The sequence below is a fragment of the Triticum aestivum genome, chromosome 5A, assembly GCF_018294505.1.
Source record: "Triticum aestivum cultivar Chinese Spring chromosome 5A, IWGSC CS RefSeq v2.1, whole genome shotgun sequence".
In the NCBI taxonomy this organism is placed as follows: Eukaryota; Viridiplantae; Streptophyta; class Magnoliopsida; order Poales; family Poaceae; genus Triticum; species Triticum aestivum.
The window spans coordinates 8,788,596-8,802,915 of record NC_057806.1 but is presented as its reverse complement, the minus strand read 5'-3'; positions in this window follow the sequence as shown (position 1 = coordinate 8,802,915).

Sequence of the window (14,320 nt, the reverse complement as noted above, 5' to 3'; positions counted from 1 at the left end):
CTGCAAACTGGAAACATGTTTTGCGGGCCGGCCGGATGTGGGGTCTGCTAGAGATGCTCTTACACAAGTAAAAATGAGTTTGCATCTTAGCTTGTTATGTTAACGAGTCGAGCCGAGCTAAGTTGTTATCTTAACGAGCTCTAACGAGTTGAGCCAAGCTAGCTTGACTTGGCTTGAATTCTAGCCATAAGTCAGACCATTAAAACAAACACATTGTTTGTTCCTGGATAGGTTCATACCAGTCCACTAACACGGATACGAGAGCCGGTCATTCAACCATATCCCCAACACATCCGCGCACGTCCAACCAATTTCATTTCAAACACATAGCAATATGAGCAAATTAAGCTGGAAAATGCTTCGCTAGGGTTTTACCCCCCAGTCATCAGGAGCAAGTTTTTTTTAAATACTTGAGAATGTTTTCAAACTTGCACGTATTTTAAATTTTTGCATTTTTCAAAACACGAGTTTTTTGAAATTCTAATATTTTTTAAAAAATGGGAGCATTTTTCTCAAATAGCAAACATTTTTTTAAAAATCGCATAACATTTTTTAAGAAATTAAATAACATTTTTCGAATTTGTTAACAAAATTTGAAATCCAAAACATTTTTTGAAATTTTGAAACTCTTCATCAATATTTAGAAATATAAAAATTCTTCAAATTTGTGAACATTTTTTGAAATTTCAAACGAATATTCGAAACACCAAGATTTTTTTGAAATTGTGAACATTTAAAAAGGGGAATTTCTTGAAAAGGAAAACAATAAAAACCATAAAAGAAAAAACACTAGAAAACAGGTTAAAGAACAGCAAAACACAGAAAAAAACCCAGTAAAAACCGAAACGAATCCTTCCGAATGGTTCCCAAAGCAGGACAGCTAAAATGGGATAGCTGAAGCCACGATCAGTCGCTCCCTTTCCTATGCAAAAATCTCCAGGAGTTTGACACAGAGAGCGTCAAATAGCTCAAGCGAGGTTTACTTCTTTTTTTGAGGATCAATATCCCTAGCGAGGTATAGCAGCGCCCCCATAACCGGGCCTCGTTGTCTCCAGAAGAGTTATCCTAAGAACTGAACTGGGCTGAGGTAGGACCAAATAAGTTTGAAGTCCATGTGAAAATGTTTGTATTTCTCAAAAAAAAAATTGTAAAAATGTTCCCTTCCTTTTTTTGTCCTCTTGAGAGAATGTATGTTGGTTTAGATTGTCTAGAAAAAATTGTATGTTGGTTTAGCAATGGTATCATGTAGCCTTAAGCCAGTTCTCAAAAAAATAATTTGAAGCCTATCTAAGATGGTCGCCTTGCTAAACAATATGTCATTCTAAAAAAAACTATACCTAGCTAGAGCACTGCATTGATCATTTTATATATTTCCTTCTTTTTTCCCAACCATCCATGAAGCAAACTGATTATACATTTTTCACGAGAACAACTTTTGCATTAAAGTAGGGTGGAAACTGTACCAGAAAAGAGAGTGGTCTGGCCACCAACAACTAAGACCGGAAAAAAAAAACTCAAAGCTCATGAGCTAAACGAGTAACTCATGACTCGGCTCGATTCGACTCAAACTCGAAGAATAACGAGTTGAGCCGAGCTTTGGTTTAAGATCATTTATAGACCAAGTTAAACGAGTCAATCTCACGAGTACTCGTGTAACTCGTTAGGCTCGTTGCAAGAGATCAACCAAGCACCCTGCGTCCAAGGTGCACAACCCAAGGCCTAGCTGTGCAAGGCACCTTACGAATATGAAAAAATTTATTACTTGCGAATGCAAAGTGTACATATTAAACATGTACAATGTTCACAAACAATGTTCATTATCTTATTCATAAGGTTTTATGTTCATATTCTTAACAAGCTTAACAAGCTAAACGAGCCAACTCGCGAGTTATACAAGTCGAGCCAATCTTGGATTTGAGCTCGTTATAGTAACGAGTCGAGTCGAGCTAGCTCGTTAAAGAAACGAGCCTTAGCGAGTCTGAGCTGGCTCGACTCGACTCGAATTCTAGCCCTACCAACAACTCTCACACACGAACACACAACACCAGATAATAAAACACCACACTAGTTGACTAGGTAAACGCTTACAATTATCCATTGTCTTGACCTTTTATTCTCGGGATATCATCAGAGGCGAAGAGTTACTTCATTGTCACCACGAGCTTCAGCGATCATGGATCTCACCTCCCTTTCCTTCCTCGCGGCACTTGTAAGCAAAGTGTCCAAAATCTTGGCAATGGAAGCGCTTACCCGGTATGTGTCACCACCATAGCCTCCCTCGCTCCTGCCGAGGAGGATCTTGGCAACTGAAGCATATACCTTGGGTGCATCATGGTTGAGCTGATCAACTACTTCCCTCGCTTTCCACTCAGCATGCGTCAACAACTCATTCTCCTTCTTGGCGTCACGGAGGAGGATCTTGGCAACCAAAGCATATACTTTGGTTGCATCATGGCTGAACTGATTAGCCTCTTCCCTCGCTATCCACTCAGCGCGTGTCAACAACTCATTCTCCTTCTCGGTAGCACTGAGTCGTCCTAGGTGCTCCTCATGCACCTTGAGCCGCCCAATAACCTCCTGGAGTGTCATGGTGTTGAGGTCGCCAAATTGCTCGATGGTCGAAGCAATCTGGAGGTACTTGTTGGGGACGGCGCGGAGGAACTTCTTGACGGTGTAGGGCTCCTCGATGCGTTCACTGAGTGTGTGGATCTTGTTGACGACCGTCGACAGCCGGACGGCGAAGTCGTCGATGGACTCCGTCTCCTTCATGCGCAACGCCTCAAACTCCAGCTTGAGGGTTTGCAGCTTGGCATCCCTCAGGCGCTGGTCTCCGATGTGCATGGTCTTGAGTGCCTCCCACGCCGACTTGGCTGTCTTCTTCTGGGATAGCAGGAAAAGTGTGCCCTCCGGGATAGCCTGGTAAATGGCGGCCAACGCCATTTGGTTCTTCCTTGCCGAAACTTTGGGATGGTCTTTGGCTCCGACAGCATCCCAAACCCCTTGAGCGCGCATGTATGCCTCCATCTTGATGGCCCAAGCAGCATAGTTGCTCTCCGTGAGCATCGGATACTGCAGTGGGCTTAATTTCATCGCCGGATTGGAGCTTCCCTCGAGTGTAGAATAGAGCATCGCCAAAAAGAGTGAGGCCACCGCAAGTGTCACGGCAACACTCGGCAGCAGGCAAGAGCAGGGGTTGCTCTTCGCCCTTGCGATGATCTTTTCCCATCTAGATGTAGCAGCAATAGTACCGCCACTACCAGTAGTAGTAGCACCACTGCCACCACCAATAGCAACAGCAGTGCTGGCATCCTGGATGACTTTTTGCCCTGGGGTTATGAAAGGAGTGTCGCAGGGGTCGTCCATGGTGGTTGCACGTTGCCAACTATGGGAAGATAGCCATGACAATATGTAAGGCAGCCCTAATATTTTGTGCGTTTTGGGGTCGCCGATGCCCATCATCATCTTGTTATAATCTCCCTCGAAGCTTTTCAAGGTTTTGGGGGCTTGAAGGCCCTCCGGGAGACCACAAAAGAGTTATATATGTTTGGCATTCCTCCGGAAAGATTGGGTGGTTGTTGCTGAAAGAGTTTCCCGATGTCCTTCAACAACTTGGTCCGTGCGACCTCTTCTGCCACATCAGGGTCACTAACTAGCCTTTCGGAAAATTTCTTAAGTGTTCGCATGACAGACACATCAGTGCCTGCCAGCTTCTTGCTCGCAACACTGAGGCCCTGGTAGTGGCCGCCGACGGTCAGCACCTTCTGCTTACCCTCCTGTTTCGTGGCTGGCAGCTCCAGGAAGACGATGAAGTTCTTCCTATCGCCGGCATACATGTTGTCGATGTGTATCGTGCCGGACCGCCCGTCAGAGCTCATTTTGTTGGAGTAGCCTCCGGACTCGATAGACGATATGAGGATGCCATAAGGAGTCCCAAGGGTGATCTCGACGGATGTCACAGATATAGATGTGATGCCGGCAATGAATAGTTGGAAGGCATAGTTGATCCTCTTAGTGTCCTTGTTGACGTAGGAGTAGGTGCCGGAGGCCTTGTCGGCGATGTGCTTCATGGCCATGGGGTCATGGTCCTCACCCAAGCCGAAGCCGAAGGCATCCCCAAACTTAGGCTCTTGCCACTCCTTGTTCCATGATCCATTAAAAGAATTCACCCAAAACTTCAAAACTTCACAACACAAAACTCAAAATAGAAAACTCGTGAGCTCCGTTAGCGAAAGAAAACAAAAGACCACTTCAAGGTACTGTAATGAACTCATTCTTTATTTATATTGGTGTTAAACCTACTATATTCCAACTTCTCTATGGATTATAAACTATTTTACTAGCTATAGATTCATCAAAATAAGCAAACAACACACGAAAAACAGAATCTTTCAAAAACAGAACAGTCTGTAGTAATCTGTAGCTAGAGCAAGCTCTGGAACCCAAAAAATTCTAAAATAAATTTCTCGACGTGAGGAATTTATCTATTAATCATCTGCAAAAAGAATTAACTAAATAGCACTCTTCAAATAAAAATTACAGCAGTTCTCGTGAGCGCTAAAGTTTCTGTTTTTTACAGCAATTTCAACAAGACTTTCCCCAAGTCTTCCCAACGGTTCTACTTGGCATAAACACTAATTAAACACAAAAAACACAACCAAAACAAAGGCTAGATAATTTATTTATTACTAAACAGGAGCAAAAAGCAAGGAATAAAAATAAAATTGGGTTGCCTCCAACAAGCGCTATCGTTTAACGCCCCTAGCTAGGCATAAAAGCGAGGATAGATCTAGGTATTTCCATCTTGATTCTTAATTCTTTTAGCGATGTTATGCTTGAATCTGGGAGGTTCCTTACGTTTCCCTTATTTAGAGATCTTGAGATCTAAAGAATCCAACCGCTTATTGCAAAGAGTAATCAACATATTCATGCGGTGAAGATTTACGCTAACGCTCTTAAAAGGTTCAAGAGATTTCTGTAAAATCTTAGTTACTTCGCAAATTTTCTCAAAAACTTGCATTTTTTCTTGGGTATGATGGGGCCCCTTTTGTTGAGGTAAAGTTCCTACTATACCTTCTATAATTTCATGCGCGATACTGGGACCAATTTCAATGAAATTGCCTTTGGCAACACAATCCAAAAGTTGTCTATGAGACATATTAAGCCCAACATAAAAGTTGCGAAGCAAAATTCTGAAATTTACTTCTAGGCTGCATTTACGATAAGATTCCATCATTCTAAACCAAGCATCCTTTAAGTTTTCTCCTTGCTTTTGTTTGAAGTGAAGGACTTCAAACTCGGGAGACATAGGAGCAGAAAGAGGACTAGCCATGATGACAAGAAAACAAACTAGCACGCGAGCAAACAAGAGGCAAATAGAGAGGGAGGATAGAGAGAGAGAGGGCGAATAAAACGGTAAGGATGAAGTGGGGGAGAGGAAAACGAGAGGCAAATGACAAATAATGTAATGCGAGAGATAGGGATTGTGATGGGTAATTGGTATGTTGACTTTTTGCGTAGACTCCCTGGCAACGGCGCCAGAAATCCTTCTTGCTACGTCTTGAGCTTGCGTTGGTTTTCCCCGAAGAGGAAGGGATGATGCAGCAGAGTAGCGTAAGTATTTCCCTCAGTTTTTGAGAACCAAGGTATCAATCCAGTAGGAGGCCACGCTCAAGTCCCTCGTACCTGCACAAAGCGATAGCTACTCGCAACCAACATGATTAGGGGTTGTCAATCCCTTCACGGTCACTTATGAGAGTGAGATCTGATAGATATAATATTTTTGGTATAAAGATGCAAAGTAAAAAGTAAAACCAAAGTAAAAAGCAAAGCAAGATTAAAGTGATGGAGATTGATATGATGAGAATAGACTCGGGGGCCATAGGTTTCATTAGTGGCTTCTCTCAAGAGCATAAGTATTCTACAGTGGGCGAACAAATTACTGTTGAGCAATCGACAGAATTGAGCATAGTTATGAGAATATCTAGGCATGATCATGTATATAGGCATCACGTCCGTGACAAGTAGACCGAAACGATTCTGCATCTACTACTATTACTCCACTCATCGACCGCTATCCAACATGCATCTAGAGTATTAAGTTAAAAACAGAGTAACGCCTTAAGCAAGATGACATGATGTAGAGAGATAAATTCATGCAATATGAAATAAACCCCATCTTGTTATCCTTGATGGCAACGATACAATACGTGCCTTGCTGCCCCTTCTGTCACTGGGTAAGGACACCGCAAGATCAAAGCCAAAGCTAAGCACTTCTCCCATGGCAAGAACTACCAATCTAGTTGGCCAAACCAAACGGATAATTCGAAGAGACTTGCAAAGATAACCAATCATACATAAAAAAATTCAGAGAAGATTCAAATATTAATCATAGATAGACTTGATCATAAACCCACAATTCATCGATCTCAACAAACACACCGCAAAAAGAAGATTACATCGAATAGATCTCCACAAGAGAAGGGGGAGAACTTTGTATTGAGATTCAAAGAGAGAGAAGAAACCATCTAGCTACTAACTATGGACCCGAAGGTCTGAGGTAAACTACTCACACTTCATCGGAGGGGCTAGGATGATGTAGAAGCCCTCCGTGATGACGGCCCTCTTCCGGCGGAGCTCCGGAACAGGCCCCAAGATGGGATCTCGTGGATACAGAAAGTTGCGGTGGTGGAATTAGGTTTTTGGCTCTTGTTCTGATCGTTTGGGGGTACGTAGGTATATATAGGAGGAAGAAGTATGTCGGTGGAGCACCGAGGGGCCCACGAGGCAGGGGGTGCGCCCTAGGGGGGGTGCCCCTCACCCTTGTGACCTCCTCTTTGACCCCCTGGAGTAGGGTCCAAGTCTCCTGGATCACGTTCGGTGAGAAAATCACGTTCCCGAAAATTTTATTCCGTTTGGACTCCGTTTGATATTCTGTTTCTCCGAAACACTGAAATAGGCAAAAACAACAATTCTGGGATGGGCCTCCGGTTAATAGGTTAGTCCCAAAAATAATATAAAAGTGGAAAATAAAGCCCAATATAGTCCAAAACAGTAGATAATATAGCATGGAGCAATCAAAAATTATATATACGTTGGAGACCTATCAACCCCCTTTGGAAGGTTTGGATGCCTGCACAGATACTCTGCCAAGTAAATGACTATCCCTTCTTTGGTCCTGCCTTCAAAATATTTCCATTGGGGTAGTATTTTGCACTCAGCACATGTGCACATAAAGAGTCCGGGTTTTGGATTAGTCGCAACACTGTTTTGCTAACATATCAAGGTTGAAACAGTGAAGGTCTCTAAACCCCAAGCCCCCTTTCTTCTTTGGTACACACATCTTCCACCATGCAAACCAATGCATTTTCTTTTTTACCTCACCATCACCCCACCAAAATCCAGCTATTTCATCCGTGATTGTTTTGCATATTCCTTTAGGTAACTTGAACACTGACATAGCATACGAGGGAATTGCTTGAGCTACCGATTTTACCAGAATTTCCTTACCCTGCATCAAGAGAAAATTTTCCTTCCAACCCTTCAGACGCTGGCATACCCGGTCAATGAGATGTTGGAAACAGTCACTTTTATCAACCCCCACCATAGTGGGCAGCCCCAAATATTTGTCTAATAGTGCTTCAGTAACAATATTAAGTTCCCTGCAAATATTCTCTCATACACCAACATGAGTATTAGGACTAAAAAAGATGCTAGATTTGGCGTTGCTAACCAGTTGGCCTGAACTACCACAATAAACGCCCAGAATCCTTTTCAGTGTGTTTGCACATTGCATGTTTGCTTTCATTAAAATCAATGAGTCGTCCGCAAAAAGAAGATAAGAGATAGTAGGTGCATTCCTACATACCTTGACACCTTCCAGATTTCCAATCTCTTCCTCATGAGCAAGCATGCTAGAAAGCCCTTCCGAGCATAACAAAAATAAATAAGGGGAGAGGGGATCCCCCTGTCTGAGGCCTCTAGTGGGTAGAAATTCTTCTGTTTCTGTATCATTGAAACGGACTCTATAGCTCACAGAAGAAACACATTCCATTATCATTTGGACCCACTGCTCATGAAACCCCATCTTTAGCATCATCTTTTCCAGAAATCTCCATTCCACTCTATCATATGATTTCATCATATCAAGCTTTACCACACAGTACCCCGAAGACCCATGGGTCTTCTTTTTTATGGTGTGGAAACATTCATAGGCAACAAGGACATTATCAGTAATTAATCTGCCTGGTACAAAAGCACTCTGTGTTGGAGAAATAACTTCTGGAAGAATTCTCTTTAGTCTATTAGCAATCATCTTTGAAATAATCTTATATATGACATTACATAGACTGATTGGCCTGTACTGACTTATTACCTCTGGACTGTCAACCTTGGGGATCAAAACGATTTTTGTTGAATTCCATCCAGCCTGTATTATTCTTTTGTTTATTGCATCCAACACCTCATCTGTTAGCTCCTCTCCCACAATGTGCCAAAACCTCTTAAAAAAGATTGCATGTAACCCGTTAGGGCCCGGCGCCTTCATATCACCTATTTGAAAAAGAGCTTTGCCCACATCCTCCCGGGTATACGGGGCAACAAGAAACTCATTCATATTATTTGTTACAATAGGTTTAACAGAAGATAACAAACCATGGTCAATCTCAGCAGAACTTGAGGTGAAGAGATTACAAAAATAGTCACGAACTAGCGGCCTGAGATTGTCATTGCCTTCCACCCAATTTTGGCTTTCATCTTTAAGTTTTTTTATCAGGTTCCTTCGCCTTTTTGCTGTTGCTGAATGCTGAAAATATGAAGAATCCCGGTCTCCCTTCTTTAACCAATTAACTCGACCCCTCTGGGCCCAATAGATCTCATCATGTTCAAGGAAGTTTCAATCAAAACTGATAGTTCTTTTTGCCTCATCTTCGCATCATCCGAAAACGGTTCCCTCATTAGTGCCTCAAGTTCCCGTCGAGCCTTCTTTAGTTTTGCTTGTGGTTTTTTCAAGACTCGGCTATCCCATGCATGGAGGTCTCGGTGAACCGAATTGAGTTTGTCCATGGTTGTAGGGCACAAACCTTGGTGAACCAGTTTTTGCCAAGCAGTGGTAACAATCTCATTCACAGATTCTTCCGCTAACCATCGCATTTCAAACTTCTTGTTTCTCTTTGGTCTACTTTCCGCCACACCTGATAGGTACTTGGTATCCAATAGCACCGGTCGGTGGTCCGATTTGCCCATATCCAAGTTACTCAAACCCGCGAGCAGGTACAACTGCAGCCATGCAGCATTAGAGACTGCTCGATCGAGCCTCTCGCGCAGACCACCGCGAAACCAGGTGAACATGTCACCATTATAACCTAAGTCCTCCAAATTGCAATCTGATAGCGCATCTTGAAACGCTTGTAGTCGAGACTGATGACGAGGGGAGCCCCCATCCTTCTCCGACGATTATAAAATCTCGTTAAAATCGCCTATCACCATCCACGGCAACCCTGATTGAGCATGCAAGTCACGTAAATTTCTGAAAGTTCTATCGTTATGATCCCATCTTGGTTCGCCATAGATTCCCGTCATCCTCCACATGCGCCCATCATTTTCTTTGACAGACACATCAATGAACTCAAGAGTAGTAGTCCGGGAGTAGATCCTCACCTCCTTCTTCCAGACTAACAAGAGCCCACCACTTGTTCCATCCAAACTAGGAGCAACCAGTTTATGATCAAACTTCAACCTCCACAACACCTCGTCTGACTTAACTTCATCCAAGTGTGTCTCGGACAGAAAAATCACATCCGTCTCAAAATGCCTCTGAAAATCTAGAAGCGAACGCATTGTCGTGGCACCAATGAGGCCCCGACAGTTCCAACTGAAAATCTTCATTGTTTCTAGATCCCCTCCAGACTTCCGTCAAAGAAGTACCAAGCCAACGAATGATCAAAACAACACCAAGCTGGCATAGACTGGATCACAATTCCCCCACACAGATCATTCATAATTCATGCAAAGCATGTTCCTCCCGGCCATGGGCGATGGAACAGACAAACCAATCTACTCACGGAGACCTTGGTGTACAGCCACCAGGGACAACGGTGCAGAGAAAGAGAGACCAGCCACGGCACCGTAGTTGCCGTCCTGGGACTGAGGACGCCGGCACCCGCGCCGCCGCCAAGGAGGCGGACGGTGGCGTACCAGCCAAACCCTAGTCGCCCAGAAATCGCTTTCCTCGAGAAAAACGGTCACCACTGCTATCTTCATAAGGAAGAAGTGAGATAAAAGGAACCGTTGGTGGAAGGTGGAGGAAGAGATGAAAGACCAAGGGGTGGAAGAGAAACGCTTGGACTCTTGAGAGAATGTATGTTGGTTTAGGTTGTCTAGAAAAAATGTATGTTGGTTTAGCAATGGTATCATGTAGCCTTTATCTAGTTCTCAAAAAAATAAAATCGAAGTCTTTATCTAAGATGGTCGCGTTGCTAAACAATATCTCATTATAAAAAAACTATATCTAGCTAGAGCACTGCATTGATCATTTTATCTATTTCCTTCTTTTTTATTCCCAACCGTCCATGAAGCAAACTGATTATACATTTTTTCATGAGAACAACTTTTGCATTAAAGTAGGGTGGAAACTGTACCAGAAACGAGAGTGGTCTGGCCACCAACAACACTCACACACGAACACACAACACCAGATAATAAAACACCACACCAGTTGACAAGGGTAAACGCTTATAATTATCCATTGTCTTGACCTTTTATTCTCGGGATATCATCAGAGGCGAAGAGTTACTTCATTGTCACCGTGAGCTTCACCGATCAGGGATTTCACCTCCCTTTCCTTCCTCGCGGCACTTGTAAGCAAAGTGTCCAAAATCTTGGCAATGGAAGCGCTTACCCGGTATGTGTCACCGCCATAGCCTCCCCCGCTCCTGCCGAGGAGGATCTTGGCAACTGAAGCATATACCTTGGGTGCATCATGGTTGAGCTGATCAACTACTTCCCTCGCTTTCCACTCAGCATGCATCAACAACTCATTCTCCTTCTTGGCGTCATGGAGGAGGATCTTGGCAACCGAAGCATATACCTTGGTTGCATCATGGCTGAACTGATCAGCCTCTTCCCTCGCTATCCACTCAGCGCGTGTCAACAACTCATTCTCCTTCTCGGTAGCACCGAGTCGTCCTAGGCGCTCCTCATGCACCTTGAGCCGCCCAATAACCTCCTGGAGTGTCATGGTGTTGAGGTCGCCAAATTGCTCGATGGTCGAAGCAATCTGGATGTGCTTGTTGGGGACGGCGCGGAGGAACTTCTTGACGGTGTAGGGCTCCTCGATGCGTTCACCGAGTGTGTGGATCTTGTTGACGACCGTCGTCAGCCGGACGGCGAAGTCGTCGATGGAGTCCGTCTCCTTCATGCGCAACGCCTCAAACTCCAGCTTGAGGGTTTGCAGCTTGGCATCCCTCAGGCGCTGGTCTCCGATGTGCATGGTCTTGAGCGCCTCCCACGCCGACTTGGCTGTCTTCTTCTGGGATAGCAGGAAAAGTGTGCCCTCCGGGATAGCCTGGTAAATGGCAGCCAACGCCATTTGGTTCTTCCTTGCCGAAACTTTGGGATGGTCTTTGGCTCCGACAGCATCCCAAACCCCTTGAGCGCGCATGTATGCCTCCATCTTGATGGCCCAAGCAGCATAGTTGCTCTCCGTGAGCATCGGATACTGCAGTGGGCCTAATTTCATCGCCGGATTGGGGCTTCCCTCGAGTGTAGAATAGAGCATCGCCAAAAAGAGTGAGGCCACCGCAAGTGTCACGGCAACACTCGGCAGCAAGCAAGAGCAAGGGTTGCTCTTCGCCCTTGCGATGATCTTTTCCCATCTAGATGTAGCAGCAGTAGTACCGCCACTACCAGTAGTAGTAGCACCACTGCCACCACCAACAGCAACAAAAGTGCTGGCATCCTGGACGACTTTTTGCCCTGGGGTTCTGAAAGGAGTGTCGCAGGGGTCGTCCATGGTGGTTGCACGTTGCCAACTATGGGAAGATAGCCATGACAATATGTAAGGCAGCCCTAATATTTTGTGCATTTTGGGGTCGCCGATGCCCATCATCATCTTGTTATAATCCCCCTCGAAGCTTTTCAAGGTTTTGGGGGCTTGAAGGCCCTCCGGGGAGACCACAAAAGAGTCATATATGTTTGGCATTCCTCCGGAAAGATTGGGTGGTTGTTGCTGAAAGAGTTTCCCGATGTCCTTCAACAACTTGGTCCGTGCGACCTCTTCTGCCACATCAGGGTCATTAACTAGCCTGTCGGAAAATTTCTTAAGTGGTCGCATGACAGACACATCAGTGCCGGTCAGCTTCTTGCTCACAACACTGAGGCCCTGGTAGTGGCCGCCGACGGTCAGCACCTTCTGCTTACCCTCCTGTTTCGTGGCTGGCAGCTCCAGGAAGACGATGAAGTTCTTCCTGTCGCCGGCATACATGTTGTCGATGTGTATCGTGCCGGACCGCCCGTCAGAGCTCATTTTGTTGGAGTAGCCTCCGGACTCGATAGACGATATGAGGATGCCATAAGGAGTCCCAAGGGTGATCTCGACGGATGTCACAGATACAGATGTGACGCCGGCAATGAATAGTTGGAAGGCATAGTTGATCCTCTTAGTGTCCTTGTTGACGTAGGAGTAGGTGCCGGAGGTCTTGTCGGCGATGTGCTTCATGGCCATGGGGTCGTGGTCCTTGCCCAAGCCGAAGGTGTGCGCTGGGAAATCGGGGCTAATAGTTGCCTCAAAGATACCACTGTCCAAACCATCCGACAGGAACACAATGCAGCCTACACGGCTGCTCATTTCCTCAGCTGGACGCCCCCGCAGAATCTAAACAATAGGTTCATAGAAATATGAAATAAAAAAATACGTCAAAATCTGTTTGCAAAGAAATCACGCATGGCTATATATGTGCATCTATGATCGATCGATCATAACCAGAACTCGGTTCAACTTTCTTTAACTATATGACCACTAGAACATTTGAAAGTACTCCCGCTGTTCGCTGTTATAAAATGTTTTGGATATTTTAATATGAACAACTGTAACATATATTTTTTTGGTTAATCAATATATGAGGTGGTGTTCAAAGAAAAATATGTTTTGGATATTTTAAGATGGACTACATATGGATCAAATGAGTGAACAAACACACTAAAACATGTATAGACACCCAATTCATAAAAGAGTTAGAACATCTTTAATAGTGAACGGATGGAGTAGTTTTGATTTGCAAGATAATACTCCCTTCGTTTCAAGAAAAAATTATAGTCAAACTTATATATGTTTAACCAAGTTTATAGAGAAAAGTATCAGCATCCTTAATAATATACAGAACTAGTGTCATCAGATACATCATTAATTGTATATATTCATACTTTACTTATTTAATATTGTACTATATTTGTTAAATATTATAGATATCAATGGTTTAATAATTAATAAACTTGATCATATCCACTAGTTGACATGTTTGACTTTTGTAGAACCTAATATGCACTACCTTGCGGAATAGAGAGTAATAGATCTTGTAAGTTTCTTAGAAAAAACTATCTGTGTGCATATCACTATTATATATAGAGAGATCAGACATAAACTCTTTGTGGTATGAGTCGGTAAAATTCAGCCCAAATGATAAGTGCACAAAGCACTACGGTCCTGACATTTTTTACAATTAAAGTTACCATCCAAAAAAACTAAAACTTACCATCCGAAAAGAAAGTTGTCATCATGAACAACTAAATTAAGTTACCGTCATCACGGCACTGAACTTGTCATAAAAACGTTTGAAGTTGCCATCTGTTCGTGTCACACGTGTGACACTTATCAAGATCCAAATTCAATACATATAGGTTGCTCACCTTCTCAAAATAAGAATACAAATATCCAGATTCATCAAGGGATTACCTGAGCTCCCTCATGCAGAGCCGGGCCCATATTGGTGCCGCCTTTGGTGAAGAGCTCATTGATCTTGTCCCGGGCGGCTCTCCGGCCTTGCTCAGACATGTATGTGAGCTCCGTAAGGCGGTACACATTGGACTCGAAGGATACGATGGAGAGCCGGTCGTTGGTGCCGAGTTTGTCGATGACGTTTGTGATGGCCTCCTTCATGCGCTCCAGCTTGTCCCCCAGCATGCTCCCGCTGATGTCTAGCACGGCGACGATGTCCGCACCGACGTGCCGCGGCGGCTTGGAGCCGGCAGCCTCCCCCTCCGCCGTGACCCGCAACATCACCGGGAAGCTTTGCCGACTGTCCTCACATGGAACCCCGCTGCTTGCCGT